This window comes from Canis aureus, chromosome 9 (genome assembly GCF_053574225.1).
Source record: "Canis aureus isolate CA01 chromosome 9, VMU_Caureus_v.1.0, whole genome shotgun sequence".
In the NCBI taxonomy this organism is placed as follows: Eukaryota; Metazoa; Chordata; class Mammalia; order Carnivora; family Canidae; genus Canis; species Canis aureus.
In genome coordinates, this window is record NC_135619.1 from 30791225 (window position 1) to 30812982 (window position 21758).

The 21758-nt window shown below is 38.7% G+C and overlaps 1 long non-coding RNA gene across 1 annotated transcript; it reads left to right on the plus strand.

Moving 5' to 3' along the window:
- Positions 1 to 88: 88 nt before the first annotated feature.
- LOC144320575 (uncharacterized) lies at positions 89 to 21505 on the plus strand. Its single transcript, XR_013386198.1, has 4 exons — positions 89 to 1051; positions 7125 to 7197; positions 18449 to 18509; positions 21331 to 21505. It is a non-coding gene; the product is annotated as an uncharacterized LOC144320575 (long non-coding RNA).
- Positions 21506 to 21758: the final 253 nt, after the last annotated feature.

A 21758-nucleotide genomic window follows, 5' to 3' on the forward strand; every position in this document is an offset into this window, starting at 1 on the left:
GCCGCGGACCCGCGACGCGGCGCGCCAGCCGCGGACCGCCCCCCTCTGGTCCCGCCCTGCCCCGTAAGCCGCGGCCCATTGGCTGGCGGCGAGAGGGCGAGGCTCTGATTGGCCGCGCGCCCCGTCCCTCTCCTCTCTTCCGCAGGCCACGGGGGCTTTGGTAGCCGACGCTAAGGAGGAGCGTCTCCGCTCCCGGCTGCAGGATCTCGGGAGGGGGCCGGCGTGCGGAGGCGAGGGACCGGGAAGGAGGAATTAGGCGGGATGACTCATCCCTCGCCCCGCTTCCTTCCGACCTCCGGCGCCGTCTCCCAAGAGCAGGGGGCGTGAGAAAGCCCTCCCCGCAGCGAGCAGGCCCACGGAGGGGGCCGGGGCTGCTCGCCAACCGTCTGCGTTTGGCTTCCAGCCCTGGTCCCCGCGCCGACCTGTACCGCGGCGAGGGCCGCGCGCCCGCCAGACCCCTCCTTCCCTTCCGCTGCCCGCAGCCTGCCTGGGCCCGAGCCTCCCCCGGGCCCGGGGTTTTGTACCGCCCGGCCCCGGCGCTCCCCATCCCGGGAGCCTGCAGCCCCGGGCGGAAAAGCCCCCAGGAAGGGCCTCTTTGCTCCTTTCACCCTCACTGCCTGGGGTCTAAGAGGGGAATTAAGAATACCGATTTCTTAGTGTTGCCATGAGATTGCAGCTAGGTGACCGATGTAAATAAAGGCTCAGTATGGTAGCTAAAAAAAAAAATCTCTAACTCTTCATTTCCCGCTTAAAAATCAGGCTCGGCCCAGAGGCTTCTCCGGGCGTGGTGTGAACCTTACGGTGTGAACGTGCCTGTCTCCCCTCTTCACCCTCCCTGCCTCCCCAAACGGTGCTGTCACGGGGCTCTCGCACCTGGCCGAGCTTTCGCAAGGTTTGAGGCAGGTCAGGCAGGGTTGCCTATTGCTCAGCGCCTACAGTTCAGTAACTAGCTGCAGACGAATCACTGTGTCACTGCGGAGTCTCAGTGTTTGAATCCAAACAGCATTATACAGTGTCACGTGGCCTGAGCATTTACCACAGCTTCAGAATGGTGGGTTCTTTCTGTTTCCTCCTTTGAAGTGCATGGGGGTCCTGGTGGAGGGGTGCAAGTAGGGGGATGGGGGCTAGATCTAGGGGTAGTCCTCATATATTAAGCACCCTTCTCCCTATCCCCAAATATTGATGGAGATATCTGGTCCTGCCTCTCGCCCACAGAACTGTTCATTTGATGATGGAGGAGGAAGAAGGAACTCCCCTCGCCCCTCCAAAAAAAAAAAAAAAAAAAAAAAAAAAAAGAAAAATCTTTGAGTCAAGTGACAGTGACATTCTGAGATAGCAGCCTATTTGAAAGAGTACGTGGCTGCCTTTTGCTGAGTGATTCATAAATAAATGGTAAAAACTCTTTTAAAGTCTAAGAAATCTTATATTTTTCACCTTCCAAAAAAGAGGTAACGAGTATATGCAACAACATTTACAATTTAAAAGCACTTTACTGCCCAGTTAAAAATGGCCCATAATCCTGCCCTTGGAGAAATAGTCCAATAAAACTAGATTATCTTTCCAAAACCTTCTTCAGTTGCAATGAAAACAGCACTTGATTTTTGTTTGGGGAAGGGGGGGGCGAGTTATTTAAGGTTATGCTAATCACAAATACTATATAATTTATTTTTAATTTGGTTTTTAACTGAGTTAAAAAGGCATATGTACTCTGTTTACAACCATACAATTTCTTCATGTGGGCTTGGAACATTATCTGTGTCTGCAGAATGTATCTATGAGTCCCAAGAGAATTTGCTCATACCAAAAAGTTAATTATTAAGAAATTGTTAGAAAGGGGTGTCGTACCACCCATAATTTACAATCCTTTCCAGGATTTTTTTTTTACACATTTGGCTGAAAGTCCCAGTAGCCTTGGACCAGGGCTATGGACGTTTCAAGGTGAGTAGCAGATACTCTTTTTTACGAATTTGAACTTTGCTTATCATAGTATACCATCTGCTATAGATTAAATGTGTCTCCCAAAAATTCATAGCTTGAAATACTAACCCCCAGGGTGCTGATAATAGGAGGCAGGGTCTTGGGGAGATGATTGGTCCAATGAAGGCAGAGCCTTCATGAATGAGGTTAGTGTACTTATAAAAGTGGCCCAAGAAAGCTCCTTGCCCCCTTCCACCCTGTGAGGTTACCACGAGAAGACCACCATCTATGACAGAGCAGACTCTCACCACATGGCAAATCTGTGGGAACCTTGATCTTATAACTCCCAGCCTCTAGAATGTGAGAAATAAATTTCTATTGTTTATAAGCTACCCAGTCCGTGGTATTTTGTTTTAGCAGCCCAAACAGACAGACACCATCTGAGAGATCTGCTAATTAGCAGAAAATGCATCCTAAGTTAAAAATAAAATAATTTTAGGGAATGTTTGCAGTGTAATACACCATTGGTTTCACAGAGACTTAATATAATACAGATTTATAATATAATCAATACATGAAGAATTGACCTATTATGAAATATATTGAGATAATTTAATTGTTAGATCTATTTGGCTAGGAATTAGCTAAATCAATCTCAGGAGAGCTCTTACAATGACTGTCATTTGTTAAGTGTTCATTCTGTTTCAGGCAGTGGGTTTATTTATTTACATGGATTACTTTGTTCAATCCCTGTGATAACAAAAGGAGGTGGGCACAATTATCCTCACTTTAAAGATGAGTAATCTGAGGATAAACAAAGTACTCAAGGTCAGATATTGGTGAGGCTGGGATTTGAATCCAGGCACATATAATTTTGCTTCTTTGTTCATTCATTCATTCATTCATTCATTCATTCATCAAATGCTAAGTTCTCTCTCTGTCAAGCCTCTGTGTGTAGGAAATACTCAAAATGATCTTTGTTAACTTCTTTGTTATTCTGTTTACCTTCCCTGAGAGTTTATGATTTTTCTTGAATTCATTTCTCTAAAAATTTTTGGTAAACTTTTGAAGATTTCCCCTCATGTTGCACTATGTGGCCAAAATGTACTATAAAGTCCTCCAATGAGTTGTGTTTAAAGGGACATAAAAATCTGAATGTAATTGATGATATTATAGAAATACCATAGAGAAAATCTTTCCTTTTCCAGATGGTGATCAGCCCATGCCCTGTAGCATGAGGATTGATAGCCCTATAATTCCATCATTCCTGGGGTGACTGCAGATGTTCTCATTTGTGTAAAGCATCTTATTATCCTCTGAAATTTACTCAACTATACACCTAAATGATGGTTTTTTTAAAAAGATTTTATTTATTCAATTGAGAGAGAGCACAAGTGAGGGTAGGGATAGAGGAAAGAGGGAGAAGCAGACTCCCTGCTGAGCAGGGAGCCCCCACAGGCTGGATCTTAGGACCCATACTTTTCTTTTTCACACAATAGTAAATAAATATGTGCATTATGAGACCTGAGACAGGAAATATAACTATTGATATAATGGAAAGCAAAATAAAACTCACAATGAACAAACACTGGGAAAATATTATGTGAAATGCTATGACAACAAAATTTAAAGCCTAAAGGAAATGAATACGTTTTCAGCCAAAAATATATTAACTTAATAGATACTTCAAATCTAGCATCAACGTAGCATTAGCTTTCTTTACTGGTATCCGATGACTAGGTATTCTCAGAATTGGATACCTTTAATATTTTTATGGAAATTGAACTTTTGGCTCTTTGGCAATATGTCAAGATGGATTTTTTTTCCTCATACAGAGCACTGAATAGTCAAGGATATTAAATCAAACTCTTAAATTAATGCATTCCATGTAAGTTATATGGTCTTAATTTTGTACTTGTAAATAGCACTAGATTGGTTCTTTACCTATAATAAATACTCCAAGAAGTAAGATAGCAGAGGGGTTTAAAAAAAAACATTTTTAAACGATCAGTTAATTTACTGTGTAAAATTGCTGTAAAGGATAATGTATACAGATTTTTTGTTCAAGTATTCTATTGTAGACTTGTTAAGACTTATGTTTTTTATAACATAAAAACATTTTATGTCACTTTTGTATTAAGTGACATTGCAAAAATAAAAAGAGCCTTCAAAAAAAGATGTTCAAATTCAAAGTAGAAGGCTTGAGTAGACCAACTTCCAGAACAGAGATTTGGAAGGTAATTTCAGATTAATCATTAAAAAGGATAGGATGGTTGCATGGGTGAGTTCTAGTTAACTTTTAAAAAACAAGTAATTTTAATGTTAATGAAGTAATCTAAATTAAAGAAAAATATAGAATGTTCCCCAGTTCTGCTTTATAAAGCCATAATAACTTTAATAATACCTTTTAAGAATAGGCTCCATGCCCAGCATGAAGCCCAAAGTGGGACCTGAACTCACAACTCTAAGATTAAGACTTGAGGGATCCCTGGGTGGCGCAGCGGTTTAGCGCCTGCCTTTGGCCCAGGGCGCGATCCTGGAGACCTGGGATTGAATCCCACGTCGGGCTCCTGGTGCATGGAGCCTGCTTCTCCCTCTGCCTATGTCTCTGCCTCTCTCTCTCCCTCTCTGTGTGACTATCAAAAAAAAAAAAAAAAAAAAAAAAGACTTGAGCTGAGATCAAGAGTTGGAGGCTTAGGGTAGGGCAGCCCAGATGGCTCAGCGGTTTAGCGCCACCTTCAGCCTGATCCTGGAGCCCTGGTTCAAGTACCACGTCAGGCTCCCTGCATGGAGCCTGCTTCTCCTTCTGCCTGTGTCTTTGCCTCTCTCTCTCTCTCTCTCTCTCTCTGTGTCTCTCATGAATAAATAAATAAAATCTTAAAAAAAAAGAGTTGGAGTCTTAACAGACTGAGCTGCCCAGGTCCCCTAATAAAATTTGGTAATATAGTTAACAGGAAATCCAATAAATAAAAAAACTATAGGCTCAAATCACTTAAGTAATAGATGCAAAAGTCCTAAATAGGATATTAGCAAACAGATTTCAGTGTTGTATCAAAAGATTAATAAACTATGGCCAAGTAGAGATTTTTTCAGGAATCCAAAGTCAGTGACACTATCAACACTATTTACCACATGAAAAACCAAAAGGGCACAATTTCCTCTGGACCGTATGGGAATAATCTTCCTTCTATAAATACTAAAAAACAAAAGGGTAAAATTTCCTCTTTAGACTACATATGGGAATAATCTTTCTTCTATAAATACTAAAAACCAGGTTCAACTATAGGAAACAACTATTGTCAGACACTGGATAATAGGCAGTGTAGCACTGTCATTCCTGAGAGAAGGTGAAGAGGGGAGTCCTACTTCAGCCAGGCTTTCTACCAGATGCTAATTTCTAGAGTACAACACAGGGAAGAGAAATCCAAGCAAAACTCACCGATCTCTCTGAGTTGAGGAGACAGACTGGATTTGGGGAACATCAAGGAAGCTAGAATTTGCAGAGGAAGAGTGAAATAGTCACAGAGTTTCAGCATAGGGATTTGCTTGGATCTCTGACTGAATACAATGTGGGCGTGTATAGGGTGACCTCTACCATAGGTTGGGCAATAACAACTTCTGAGGCAAGAGTGATTATTGGAATTATAATACAAACAATTTTCAGAGCACACACAGGACTAGGAACCATTCATATTTCTATCAGCCAGAATGAAGAGAACTCATTGGATATACAAAAATCAATTATATTTATAAATACTAGCAGTGCACGATTAGCAATTTTGATATTAAAAACTGTACCATTTACAGCATCATCAAAAACCATGAAATTGAATTAACAAAATATGTGCAAGATCTATACATTGACAAGTACAAAACATCCCAGAGATAAATTGAAGGCAACTTTAACAAATGATGAGATATGCCATGTTTATAGATTGGTAGACTCAATATCATATAAAACAGCAATTTCCCACAAATTGATCTATAGATTCAATTAAAAATTTCAGAATATATTTTTTGGGGAAGGGTAGAAATTGACAAGCTGATTTTAAAATCTACTTGAAGATGCAAAGGGGCTAGGATAGCCAAATATATTTTGAGCAATATCCTACTTGAAAGATTTATACTGTTTTAAGACTTATTATAGACTGCAGTAATTGGGGCACCTGAGTGGCTCAGTGGTTGAGCATTTGCTTTTGGCTCAGGTGGTGATCCCAGGGTCCTGGGATTGAGTCCCACATCGGGCTCCCCGTGGGGAGCCTGCTTCTCCCTCTGCCTATATCTCTGCCTATAGCTCTATTCAAGCTTTTTGTATTAGGAAGAAGAGAAAGTGTCAGGCAGTTGGAGTCTGTGTCTCTCATGAATAAATAAATAATATTTTTTTAAAAACCTGCAATTACACAGTAATCAACATGGCTTAAGAACAGACATAAATCAAAGAAACAAAGAATCTAGAAGTACCTATGGCTAATTAATTGTAGGTAAAACGTCTATATAAGCTATATGGAAACATGTATTAAAGTCAAAGTAACTACTTAACTGTTGCTTTCATCTGCCCTGCTGCTGTGACGTATAAGTTAGAAACTTCTGTTTAGCCTTGCATGTATGCTTGTTAATCATCGAAGGATTTTTGCTTACAGCTATGGTTTATAAAAACTGCTTTTTACCCCAAACCTATCTCCCTAAGGAGATAAGTAAGTATGTACAAAAGTAACAACACTATGTTTAAGATTTATAGTAAGGACATGGCCAGACTCCTGTATGCAAAGATCAACTGACCAACAACCAATGAACCAAGGACCATGACTTTCCTTGGACCCTTGTAGGCACCTGAATGCCTGTAGACGTCAGTTACTTTGGACTCCAACTGCCTGACACTTTCTCTTCTTCCTAATACAAAAAGCTTGAATTCCATACTGAGTTAAGGTGGTACTTTAGAACAATAGTCTGCAATCTCCTTGGTTTGCCAGATTTCCAAATAAAGTTGCTTTTCCTACCCCCCAACATCTTGCCTCTTGACTTACTGGCCTGTCCTGCAGTGAATGAAATAAGCTTGGACTCAGTTACAAGATGTTCATATTGTCCCCAAAGTAGGAAAAAAAAAGCCTTTCATTGATAGGGCAATGTTGAATAAATTGTATTGCATCCATACTGTGGAATATGAAGACATTAAAAAAGAATTGAACTGGTTATAATTTGATTTACAGGGATTTCCATCAAGTATTGCTGCTTCAGAAAAGGGAGATACACAGGAGTGTACGCAAGATGATTTTGATTTTGGTAGGTTGAAAATGACCCCTACTCAAAATACCTATGTAAATATGTTTGCATGATTATATAAACACATAGAAACTTATTCAAGTATGTAGACCAATTGTAAACCCTAGTTACCTAGGGAGGTCAGAGAATGGTTTGTAGGTGGGGATGTAGGGAGAGTATGTAAGTCATTAAAAATGAGGGATCCCTGGGTGGCGCAGCGGTTTGGCGCCTGCCTTTGGCCCAGGGCGCGATCCTGGAGACCCGGGATCGAATCCCACATCAGGCTCCCGGTGCATGGAGCCTGCTTCTCCCTCTGCCTGTGTCTCTGCCTCTCTCTCTCTCTGTGACTATCATAAATAAATAAAAAATAAAAAATAAAAAATAAAAATGTACCAACACGGGCAGCCCCGGTGGCTCAGTGTTTAGCGCCGCCTTCAGCACAGGGCCTGATCCTGGAGACCCAGGATCAAGTCCCATGTCGGGCTCCCACGTTGGGCTCCCACGTCAGGCTCCCTGAATGGAGCCTGCTTCTCCCTCTGCCTGCATCTCTGCCTCTCTCTTTCTGTGTGTGTGTGTCTCTCATAAATAAATAAATAAAATCTTAAATAAAAATGTACGAACTCTACTTCCCCAGCACACAGGGTGTCCCACTTATGTAAACAAAGTTTATGAACATCTTATGTATTTTATACACACACATGTACATTTTTTATACATGTACATTTTTTAAAGAAAAATTACCTAGATGTACAGATACATAGATGTCTATGGTTATCCCAATATCCTGTCAAATGAAAAAGAGCAATTTGTAGGCCAAAGTGCACATTATGATTCCCTTTTGTTAAAAACCAACCAATCAACCCACACACCACTAGGTATAAATATATTCACTTGTGATGTATGAACAAGGAGAAAGGGTCAGAGTACCATATCATCAGCCCTGCTTCTGAGTTGGGGCTGGGAAAGAAGTGAAGAGAGAAATGATTGGCTTAGACTTTATAGACTTATGTACTTTTATAGCAAGCACATGTTACATATCTGTTACAATTTGAAAACCATCTAATAAATAATTTTTACAAGAATTCGGAGCTAATTTCTGAAGGAGTGTGAGCACTTCTCCTGGGATTCCCTTTCTCTTATCTAATCTTCATTGCCACATATAAGAATTTGGAATGCACGTCTTACGTTCCTGATCTTGTATTTTGGAATTCTACTTTCCATATGCTGTTATGTTGTTAAACCGACTTTATACCACTTACTCTGTCTCTATTAGAAACCACACCTACTTTCTCCTTAAACCTTCCAACATGGTTCCAATGCCTTTGTTTTTTATAATGTTATCTAAAACTGTATTCCTGGTGAGTTTCCCTACCTCCTGTAAGATTTCAAATATTTTTTCCTTGCCTTTAAGAAGAAAAATAAAGCTGCTGGAAGAATCTTTTTTCTTTAGGTGTTCAGTGAGCAGTGCCCTACACTAGAGAAGATGTTTAAGTCTCAGAGACAGAGGTCATTCATACCACAATTTTTTTAAAAGAAGAAATTTTATTTAAAAGTTTTTTTATTAGTTTCAGAGGTAGAATTTATGTATATAAATATATATATTCATATATTCGGTTGCATATAACACCTAGTGATGTATGAACAAGGAGAGATACATTAGTGCTCATTACATCAAGTGCCCTCCTTTTCTAAAAAATATTTTGTTTACTTATTCATGAGAGACAGAGAGAGAGAGAGGCAGAGACACAGGCAGTGGGAGAAGCAGGCTCCATGCAGGGAGCCTGACTTGGGACTCGATCCCGAGTCTCCAGAATCAGGCCCTGGGCCGAAAGCGGCGCTAAACCGCTGAGCCACCCGGGCTGCCATCAAGTGCCCTCCTGGATGCCCATAACCCAATTATCTCTTCCCCCTACCCATCTCCCCTGCAGCAAGCCTCTTTGTTTCAGAGTTCACCATGCCATAGTTTGCCTCCCTCTCAATTTTCATCTTATTTTATTTTTCCTTCCCTTCCCCTATGTTCATTTGTTTTGTTTCTTAAATTCCACATATAAGTGAAGTCATATGGTATTTGTCTTTCTCTGACTTATTTCACTTAGCATACACTCTCTAGTTCTATTTAGTTCTATGTCATTAGAAATGGCAAGATTTCATTCTTTTTCATTCATGTCTGAGTAGTAGTCCATAATAGATATATATATACATCTTCTTTATCCATTTATTGTCGATGGACATCTGGGCTCTTTCCTTAGTTTCGCTATTGTGGACATTGTTGCTAGAAGCATTGGTGTGCATGTGCCCCTTTAAATCACTATGTTTGTATCTTCTGTATAAATACCTAGTAGTGCAATTGCTGCATGATTTGGTATCTCTATTTTTAACTTTTTGAGGAACCTCCATATTGTTTTCCAGAGTGGCTACACCAGTTTGCATTCCCACCATAATTTCTTTTAATTAAGTTGTTCCTAGTTTTGGTCATGCTAGAAAACACTAGGTATAAGAATTCTCTTCATGATTTTGAAATTTGAAAATGGAAAGACTGAGTACATTAGTTGTGTGTGGGGGAGGGTGGCTAAGCATAAAGGGCAAGAAGTGTATGAGAGGCCAAATTAGCCAGTATGGTTATATAGAAGCTAAAGTTTTGAGGAACATGTCTGGTGTGGCAGACATTACCAGTGCCTAGGAATATGTAGGTATCTCATCCTTCCTGGGCATGTAAGAGACTATGTATCCCAACCCTTTGTTGTTAGGAAGACTTTGTGACAAGTTCTAGCCAAAGGAACCTGTACAGAAGTGATGTGTATTACTTCCAGATGAAGTCAGTGAAAAGCTCCCATGCAATGTTATGGGAAATGTGTTGAGATTTTGCCGAACCATAATATCAAAGCTGCTCAGATTACTGAATCACCACATGGGAAAAACTATCCCATAGTTTTTCTGGGAATAGCTATCAGAATTGTTGTTTCACTGCCTGGAGAAAACTGGGATTTTGTCACATTAAGCCAGAGATGTGAGAGTGCTGTGTTATTGTAACATAGCATAGCCTAAACTGACTAATATAGTATAATAAAGTGAGTGGAAGACACAGGCAGAAACCAGTCATGAGTATGGTCTTGGAAAGAGACAAAGCAGCTACATTGCTTATTTCATTACATTTCCCATTAGGCCTGGCATTACTTAGAGTTTTTTATTACTTTGTATACTCACAAACCTATTAGTATCTTTATGATATATTTAACTTTTTTTGATTAGCTGAAGGGTGCCTTTTTTTCCTGGCATTCAAAAGACCAAAATTAAATTATTCAGTTAGTCATATTTTAATTACTCACATATTCAGATCTTCATTGTGGCAGATGTTGTTGGTGCTCTTAGCATGTACCTCTTTGTGCTGAAGGCTGCTTTGTGTAACAATCTGTAAGTTTTTGAAGGCTTTTTCTAGCTGAGGGAGCATGTTCAGGGCAAACCAGAAGAAATGCTAGAGTCAATGCCCCCGGAAGCCGCCCCAACAAATGGTGCTGTTTAGGTAAAGGTTTCAGTGTTTAAATACCTAGCTCCCTACTATCTCTTGGCTGGGATAATTTTGAGGTATGTTCCACATTGTCTCCCAGAGTCCTCGGGTGGATTAGCCCAACATGGCTTGATAACTTCTTGTCTTTCACTACTCACTTCTTTAATAGTGTTCCTTGGGATCATCCCCCAAATAAGATACTTACACTTAAATTCATGTCTCTGAGTATGTTTCAGAGAAATCCAAACCAAGATAACCATTTTGTATGTATAACTAGGCCATGAAGGGAAGCTTCATCTCATGAAATTGTCATTTATTCCTCCATTTTAGTGATGCTCTGTCCATTCTGCCATTTATACCACCTAATTTCAGTTCCAGAATTTTCACTTGGTTCTTTTTAGTTTCTCTTTTTTATATACTAATTTTGTTCATACAGCATTTGTTTTTTGGTTTCATTTAGTTATCTGTGTCCCAAGCACACTGAACTTCTTTAAGACACTTATTTTGGCAGTGCTTTGATGGCTTAGTTGGTTAAGTACACAACTCTTGTTCTCAGCTCAGGTTTTGATCTCAGGGTCATGAATTCAAGTCCCACATTAGCCTCTACTCTGGGCATGGAGCTTACTTTAAAAAAAAAGCACCTATTTCGAATTCTTTGTCAAGTAATTCACAGATCTGTTTCTTTTGGTCAATTTCTGGAGCTTTCTGTTTTGTTTTTCCTCTGATTGGGCCACGTTTCCCTGAAAACAGTTACCTCTTCAAGTCTTTATGGGAAGTTCTATACAGAGGGAGACCTTCCCCAGTGAGACTGGCCAGTGATTCTGGTGACCTCTGAAACTTTTTCTGGGGTTGTGTCTTTTTCTGTTGTGCTGTTAATTTCCCAGTTAAAAAGGTTTGCTGTTTTATTTTTTAGGAGCATATAATCTCTTGCTCCTTCTGGTGTCTGCTTATGGTACTGCAGGTTCTCTGGTGCTGCAACAAGCCCCAGAGCTCTCTTTTGTTCTCTGGCCCCCCTGCATCAAAAGTTTGCTGGTTCCATCATCACTCCAAATCAGGGAAGACAGAAACCAGTCTCTTGGACAGCTAGAATGTTACACACACATTCCACCCTTCTATTTTAAAGGAGAAGCTGTGAGTTGGGCTTTTTCTCCCTTAGGCTTTGCCAGCTGAGGGCAGGAGCAACTGGAGATAGAATGCTGAAGGGGCGGGAATGGGGGATGGGGTAACTAAGTGATGGACATTAAGGAGAGCACGTGATGTAATGGGCCCTGGGTATTATATAAGACTAATGAATCACTGAACTCTATCTCTGAAACTAATAATACACTATATGTTAATTAATTGAACTTAAATTTAAAAAAAGAATCCGATGGCTTTCCTAAACTCTTAAATATAGAGAACAAACTGATGGTTACTGCAGGGGAGGTCAGCCCTGTGATGGGTTAAACAGGTGATGGGTATTAAGGAGGGCACTTGCTGTGATGAGCACTGAGTGTTGTTGTAAGTGATGAATCACTATATTCTACACTTGAAACTAATATTGCCCTGTATGTTAACTAGCTGGAATTTAAATAAAAACTTAGAAAAAAGCCTTATATCTACTGAAAAAACATGTTGCTTGGAAGAAAGTTTAGACACAGTGTAGTTTCAATGAATGAAGCAAACAGCCACTCCCATATGATTCTACACATATGTTTACTAAGACTGGTATCTTATTGAAAAAAGAACTTAGCTTAAGGACACATTACATGCAGTGTAGTTGCAATGAGTTCAGCACATATTCTCATATCCTTCTACACTTATATTTAGAAACACTTCTATCTTAATGAGAGAAGATAATCGAAAGATGCATTGTACACAATGTAGTTTCAGTGAATTAAACATACAGCTATTCCCATTGATTCTACACATATATTACAAATACATATGTTTTTAGATTTTATTATTTTGAGAGAGTGTGCATGCACACACTCACACGCACAAGTGGGGGAAGGGGCAACCTGACTGCTGAGCAGGGAGTCCGGTTCCATCCCAGGAGCCTGAAATCATGACCTGAGCTGAAGACAGCTGCTTAACCAACTGAGCCACCCAGGCGCCCACAAATACATGTATCTTAATGAAATAAGATGTTAGTTGAAGGACGCATTACATACAGTGCAGTGTCAATGGGTTAACCATATGACCATTCCAATATGCATCTACACTTCTGTTTAGAGACACATCTTAATGAGAGAAGATGTTAGTTGAGGGCTGCATGATACACAGTGTATTTTCTGTGAGCTAAGCCCATGGCTATTCCTTTATGCTTCTACACACAATTCTACAAACACTGGCATCATCATAAAAGAAGAGGGTAATCCAGGGTGTTGTTTCAGTGAATTAAGCATACGGTTATTCTCCCCCTCCCCCCTCCAACGATGCAATGGCTTTTCTTAACCATTTTAACGCAGCTGTTATTGGCTTTGCATTCTCCTGGGGTATTGTGACTTAACTAGCTTTTGGAGTTCTCATAAAGGCATTTTGGTCCATACTGTTGTTTAGTAAGTGTCTCTGTGTGGGAATGAGGGCCAGAGCTTCCAATTCTGTTATCTTTCTGACATTATTCTTATCTTCTAAATAGAATTTAGATTATTTGTGTTTCCAACCCATATAATGTAATTTTCTTTTAATCTTTCAGGAGACCACACAATATATAACAAAAGGGCCTGTGTTCATTCAGAACTGTATAGCTTATAGAAGATATTCACATTTGCTATCTTCTTTGTTAAAACTGCAAAATAATCAAGGCAGGCATCTTAGTTTTTACAGGTCAGAAACTGGGACTTATAGAAATCTAGTGACTTTTCCAAGTCACCAAGTAATGATCAGAGTCAGGCTTTTAAGGCAGGACTTCTGATGTCTAGTCTAATTCTCTTTTCCCTACATTAAACTAGCAGAAAAGCAAGAATAAGGTTATTATTTATATGTTTTCTTAATATTGGCAAGGTAAGAGAATTTGTAAAGATCATGGACTTGAATATGAAGACTTGAATGGACTGATTCTTTCAATCTGATTGCTCCTTGAAGATGGAAAGAAGAGATTCCAGTTCTAGAAGTTAGATTTCTAGGGACTGTGTGAGCTATATGATCTTGAGCAGGCTATTCAGGTTCCATACCTTGTAGGTCCTAAATTTCCAAGTCTTAAGAATGCCTAGATGGTTCCTTGGGCCTTTTGAAGCTCTAAAAAAATCTGGCTTTACTATCCACACTATACTTCTGGGAAAGAGGGGAAAAAAGAAAAGGGGGTGAGGAAGGAATTAGAGAAGGATGAAGAAGAAAATCTGCTCTGTACTCTCCCAGGAAAAAAGTTACAGATCATTTTTCCCCAGGCTGATGAGAATGAGGATAGTACTTAAAGCATCCTGTACAAGTTCTTGTAATTGAAATGTCAGAACTACTTGCTTGCTACATGATGATATCTAAGTAGGATAAATTAGAGTTCAAACTCATTTGGGAGAGGAAAACTACTCCAAGATTGCTGTAGTTCTAGTCATTTTATTACTAATTCCTGTTCTTTGATATGAATTTTTACTTAATTTCCCAAGCAGAAAATATCTATGCCTGTAAGTAAAAGTTTATTTTTTAAAATTTTTTTCAAAGATTTTATTAATTTATTCATAAGAGACACAGAGAGAGAGGCAGAGACATAGGTAGAGGGAGAAGCAGGCTTTCTGAGGGGATCCCAATGCGGAACTCGATCCCCAGACCCTGGAATCACCCCCTTAGCCAAAGGCAGATGTTCAACCACTGAGCCACCCAGGCATCCCTGTTAAGAGTTTAATGTAACAAACATATTAGTTAATATTTAAGCAGATAAGAAACATAATAATATCTTTGATATGGTACCTAATTTTCACTTTCATGTATTTGATGTTATGTGCTCATAACCCTTATGACTTTATCTTTAAAAAAGCAGAGGCTCTGAAAAAAAAAAAAGTAGAGGCTCTGAAAGGTTAAATAGGGTCCCCTTGTTATGCAGATATCATTGGAATTGAACTCAGGTCATACCTATGGTAGCCAAACCAACTCAGAGAGCATTTTTGTCATAATTTTTAGAAGTAGCATTCTACTATGCAATGTTTTCTCAGCTTCAATGATATTTATAGGTTGATTACAATGAAAAATGAAATGCCAGTTTTTATTAAATGGCTAATACTTATTGCTCCATATTTCTCTTCCTTGATGCTGCTAATGGATACTATATTAGAATGTCTTTATGCAGATATTTCTCTTCCTTGATGCTGCTAATGGATACTATATTAGAATGTCTTTATGCAGATTTTGGAATAATTTCTTTTATTTCCGGTTTTTGAACACTAGCTTTTTCAATTTTACTGAGCTACTTCTGATAAGAGCCCAAATGAACAAAATTATCTTTCTTGTCCCAAATTCATGTCCCAAACTTCAAATCTTTTTGAATTGCTTATAATCACCTCTTAATTGATAAGCTAGTAAATTATTTTATAACACTTCACAAATTTGGGTATATACTTGGTTCTTCAGTGCCACCTCCAATTCTCTTGGAATAATTCCTTATGCAGTGTAAATGACAAATAATTATTTATGGATTGAATGAAAAATCCTCTTTTATGTTCTTACAGATTCAGATTAACTGTAACATGGGCTTTTATTTGAGTGGCATATTTCTTTGTGTTTTGAAAATAGCTGGTTCTCTAAAATGGCAGTTAAAATTCTGAGTAGAGATAATTATGGGCTTAATTATAAAGAATAACACAATCAATTAAAAGTATTTATTGCTCATTTGCTGATTATGAGAGACTTGAGAAAGGCATCCCTGCCCTCTCAGAGTTAATGTTTTGTTAGAGAAAAAAAAAAGTCATTCATGATTACAGTATAAGGCCATAAATGCCAGAAAAAGGTTCCAGAGAGTCACGGGGGTCAGAGGAGGGAAGCATGTGGGTGAGGTTATGAAGCCTCCATGGGTAGGATTTCAAAAGAAAGAGCTAGAATAGGGAAGAACATTTAGTAGAGTACAAAGTAAGCAGAGAAGTTGGAGCATGGGATCTTTGAAGATGTAATCTGTAATAAAGGGGAATCAGTCCAGAGTTATTTTACTGTATAAGACATGAGAACATATGGATGGAAGAAGCAGCTAGACTTTTCCCAAAAGGGCAGACACAGATCTATGAGACTTAGCATCCTCTGAAAAACTTAAAATTTTTTATTCCTTCTAAAGAAAATCTGATATTCTCCAGAGTCTAGACAGGTAAAGGGAATTCAGCAATATCTATTTTTAGTGAAAAAAAAATCATTGTTTTAAAAAGTAAATAATTTAGAACCAAGAATTGAAATTTACTTTTTGGGTAATCTCTCTCTTCTATTGTAGAACAAATGCAGCACCATATAACATTTATTCTGATTACTCAAATACTGCAGTCTTTTTTCTTTGAGTTCTTCCATTCCAGTTGCCATGTGCAGTGAAAAAAGCATGAATATTGGGATATGACAGATCTGGATGTAAATCTACTTACTAACCACAAGGATATGGGCATAAATTCCATTAGGATCTTGTTTTGCTCCCTGCTATATATCCCCAGCATCTAGAACAGTACTAGAACAGTACTCGGAATATAACGAGTACTTTATAGATATTTGTTGAGTGAATTAATGTTAAACCTCAATTTCCTCATTAATAAAGTGGAAAATGTAATACCTTACTCAAAGAGTTGTATTGAGAAATTACACAAGAAGATGCTAAGGATAAAAACCATTGAATTGTATACTTTAAATTACAAATTTTATGTGTAAGTTATATCTAAATCAAAATATGTTAAAATATTTCATAGTTTAAAATTTAAAAGTTCCTGTTATGAGAATTTATTGAAAGTAAGTGTAGAAAGAAAAGACAATTTATGAAGCTATTGCAAAAGTTCACATACATTATTAAAATCAATTAAGATACCAATGTAGTTGGAAAAAATTATATAATACCCAATTTGGTGGGGACCTCCAGTAAGAAATAAAGTTCTTATTGTTGTGAAATGTTGATGATGAAATAGTAAGTAAGAATAATTTGGGAGTATTTCACAAAAGTCTCAAAATATAAATGTTTAACTGAGAACCAATTAAATAAATTGTATACTAAAAAAATGCTAAAGAAAGTAACACAGTACCTTTCACATACCAGATTTCTAAAAACATGACATTCTTTACATTCTCAGATAAAGGTGCACCTAACTAGCTTTCATTAATTAATTCCTTTTTTACTTTTATGACTATATAAATGGTTTTTAAGAATATGTGGCTTAATTTCAGTAGGTCCAAGAACACCACAAAAAAGTGACTTTACAAAAATTGGGAAAACAAACCATTTATTGGCTTTGATGCTTTTTGCTGGCCCAGCCAAGTAACCTCACTGAAAGAAATGGAGATGATGCTCAGAATGACAGGGGGATGAATCAGTGATTCTCTCCTCTGTGCCTGTGGGTTCATCTGTTTTAAATGACAGGATCAACCAATTTAGTTTAACAAAAATGAAAGCAGGCTAGTTGAACCAGACTTTTTTTCATGGGTGCAGCTCAAGTTAGAAATAAGTCACTGAAGGGCTTACTCCTTTTATTCAATGTAGATAAAACTCTTATGCTGATAATTCCACAGAATTTTATGCAAATTCAATCCAATAAAATGTGTACCAAGAGCTATGCTAGATGCTAGGGATACAAAAGTGAGCAAAAAACTTAATTCTACTTTTAGATTCAGAATAAGATTTGCAAGTGACAAAGATGGTATAGCAAAACTTTGCCTTGTGTATGTCACTTGATTTTTGAGACTAGTTATGCCATCAAAAGTGGCAAGTCTTAGGCCCGTGGCTGGATAGGCCTTTGAGTAGTGGCGGTTGGCTCAACCTCAAAAATTAAAATCTCCAACTACCACCATCCCCTAAATGGCCAGTCCAACCTCTGGCCCAAGAGAAAGGAAAAGTTCCTTTTTCATCCTCGTTGCAAGATCCACCTGTATTCCTGTTCAAAGATGACTGGCAGGGGACTGTCCTTTTCTGTACCTAGAGTTTGACAGGGGAAACATCCATTCCCTTTAGGAGTAAATCCATATCAGTCACAGCTTCTGGTCGCAGATCTGGACAGTCCATATAGTTGATGGTACTTTTCCTAAAGTCTGGTCTATTCAGTTTTTAGAAAGTACTAGGATAAATAATACTTTCCAAAGATAGTAGTGTCTAGGGCTAAACATTAGGTAAATGTTTTCTTATACAAGGACAAAAAATAGACTCAACACATTATGAAACATTAAGCATCTCAGCTAGAAGTATGTGCATTCCAATTAATGTTGACAAGGCAGAGTTTTCTGTCAAACAACGGGTTGTGCATTTGCTTCATTTGGAGACTTTAAGGCAGACAGAAAGAAGTTCCATTGATGTTACCACTGCTAAAGACAAAAGAAGCTTTCCACTTTTTAAAAAGAAGATTTATTTATTTATTTATTTATTTATTTATTTATTTATTTATGAGAGTGAGAGAGAGAGCACAGGTGCGCAGGGGCAGGGGAGGGGCTGAGGGAGACAGAAAGAGTCTTAAGCGGACGCTGTGCTGAGCCCCATGTAGAGCTTGATCTCAAGACCCTGAGACTATGACCTGAGACGAAACTAAGAGTTGGGTGCGTAACCAACTGCACCACCCAGCAGTTGCCCCGAGAAGCTTTTCATTTTAAGTGACCGATGCCTCATTCAAGTCTCCCCATCATCTGTGGCAGGGAATGATGAAGCCTCACATCCTGAGTATCAGCAGCTTGTCAGTGACAGCAGTCTCTGAAGGTGAGCACTTGAGTCACATTTTGGTATCTTCTTTGTCTCTTAATCTGTTAATGAGTACTACGCTTATAGGGAGTGTTGCATTATATTTGCTGCTTTAATTTCATTTTTAAACTCTGCTTTTATTCCTTTAGTTACTCTTCTAGGGAATTCCGTGATTGAGCTATTCATAATTATATGCTCGAGTAGGTTGTTTTCCATGTATAATATAATAGATCTGCCTGTGAAAGCATGAGAAGATTTTACCAAGTCCTGCAAGAGACATCACAGATGTTCATGGAAGCTGTCACATCCAGCAGTATCAATCCAAATTCCTCCATGCAACACTAAAAAAGTCCAGAAGATTACAATATTATCAGCGTCTGTCTTGTCTCATCAGTATAGCCTAAAAGAATTTTAAAAATAAAACACACTGATTGGTCGATACAATTGATTGACAAATTGCAATGTGATGAAAGAAGAGACAGTCAGTAGAGTCAAGTCAGATACAAAATCGGTTTTACGGGGAATTGCTCAATCAAAGACTATGGGTGTGCACTTGCAAACCGAGTTTACCCATTAATAGCTAGGCGAGCCTATGGAGTAAGGTCACCTGAACAAGCAGAAAAGTTTCTTGGAGATCGAAGGATGCAATACAAAGGAAATGAAGTGTCCTGTCTTCCACCTCCATGATTTACCATGAGATGTGAACATAGAGAGGCTAAGCTGAATAAATCTATTGATTTAGCATTACTTAAGAAAGCAGAAAACAATTTAGTTTTCTGCTGGGTCCAGCAATTTAGTAAGAAAAAATACATATGCAATGAAGTTTCCATTATACCGTGTTTAATATCCACAAGGCAGTCTTTATTTTCTCCTCTGTTGGACAATGTGGTGTCTCTCTAACAGATGCTAAGAGAACATATCACTGTGGTAATTTCTGTGCTGATGGAGATGTTGAGAAACAGTGTTCTGCAAGTCTTGTGTACATAACCATTCACAACGGAGAATTTTACTTCAATTCAGAGGAACTTATCTTGCTCTTATTCTTCTTGAAGAGGAAATCAACTATAAAAGAGGTCTTAAAAATCATGGGGCATGTGGGTAATTCAGTCAGTTAAGTGACCAACTCTTAATTTTGGCTCAGGCCATAATTCACGGTCATGAGATGGAGCCCTGTGTTGGGCCCCACACTGAGTATAGAGTCTGCTTAAGATTCACTCTCTCCCTCTTCCTCTGCTCCTCCCCTCCATGTGCACCCACTCTCTCTAAAAAAAAATTTTTTTTTAATTTGAAAAGAAGCCTAAAAATATCAAAGTTTTGTCTATTTTTCTTTTGTTAGGCGATTTTTTCCAAGCTTTTAATGTGTATTTATTTGAGTCAATTGTAGATTTGGGAAGGTTTTGATTGACAATCTAATGATACAGTCTTAACAGCTGTACTGCTGGAACTCCCAGAGGCCTGATATGAGAGTGGGACCCAGGTACTCCCTCCTCTCAGCCTCTCTGCTCAGGCTTTCTGGAGTCTGTTGCACAGAGTGATTAGCTGTATTGCATAGGGACATAGGTAAAAGAGATAATTGAGAACAGGAGGCTGTAGTGGGCTTTGGGCACCAGAGAATGGAGGAGACAGCCTTGCAAGAGGAACAAGGGGGACAGAATAGAAAATACGGCTGCAGGGCAGGTAACATTCTGGGCTGGATAAATGAATAGAGACATTTCCTGCCACAGTTGGGGTAGAGAGACAAAGAGGGGACAGCTCACCGCTGCTGGCAAGGAATGGCCCAGGATAGAGTATGCACACTGGGGGCAAAACTCAGAAGAAAGACTCCATCAGTTTTATATTTTGGTGTTCTGTACCTGGCTGTTCAATCTCAGCTTTACCTACATTAATTGATAAAAGCTTGGGGATGGCATTAAAATAGGCCATTGATGTTATTGTGCTCACTTATAAAATCCTAGAACCCAGAGGTCCAAAGAAGCTCTATTCCTGCTCCTGGTATGATGCAACGCAATGTGACACATTTGTATTGACTATGGAGAATGCTTTGTGGGTAAATAGTTTTGAGTTATCTGTTTTATAACCTTTTTGTGAAACTGTAGGGTAGGGGATACAGTATTAGTTTTAGTGATGTCTTCCTTTCTCTTATCAGAAGTTTTGATTGCTAGAGAAGCCATATAGATGAAAAATAATTTAAATGTCAAAATTCAGAATGCTTTTTGGAATTTAATGTGTTTGGGGTCACCTGGGTGGCTCAATTGGTTGAAAGTCTGACTCTTGATTTTGGCTCAGGTCATGATCTCAGAGCCCTAGGATCAAGCCCCACACTGGACTCTGCTCACTGGGGAGTCTGCTTGTCTCCCTCTACTTCTTCTGCTTCTCCTTCCCCTTACTTGTGTCCTCTCTCTCACTCTCTCAAATCAATAAAATCTTAAAAAAAAAAAGAAATTTAATGTGTCTGACCTGAAACAATAATAATCACCTAACTTTTATAAGTCATTTATCTGAGAACCTACATTTAAGAGGCTTTCTCAGAAAATTAATTAGAAACAAGATGCTTCCTTAATTACCATTTAATAAACTATTTTTCTAAACATAATCACTGATAATTCTCTAAGTTTAAAATTTATTTCATTTGGGGTGCCTAGGTGGCTCAGTCGGTTAAGCGTCTGCCTTTGGCTCAGGTCATGATCCCAGGGTCTTGGGATCAAGCCCCACATCCCTCCTTGTCTCCCTCTCCCTCTGCCTCCTGCTCTCTCTGTTTATATTCTGTCAAATAGATAAATAAAATCTTTAAAAAAATTTCATTTGTTAGTGCAGATTCTTCTCATCTCCTTTATTGCAGGATGGACTTTGCTTATATTTTTCTACAATTCTTATCTACATTTTGAAGATCAAGGCCACCTGTAGCTTGCAATGCCATCTGTATGGGAATTAAGGGCCCCTTAGGAGTGAGAAGCCACCAGGGTGGTGTGATCCAGGAATAAATATTTTGTGAGTATTTGCATTAGTGTAAAAACAAGTGATGGTATAAAAATACTGATCTCATTCATCTGTATCCAGTTAAAATTCCAGTATAAAAGTAGTAATTAGTGGTAACAATAATACTTGATGAAATGCTAGTAAGTTCCAGGTATCATGAAAGTACTATGCTTACCAGTAATGGATATTGTCTCATTTAATCATTACAAGCACCCCATAAGTCAGGCATTGTCATCTCCATTAACAGTTGAGAAAAGTGAAGCTCAGAGAGTGATCCATGTGAGATTTCAC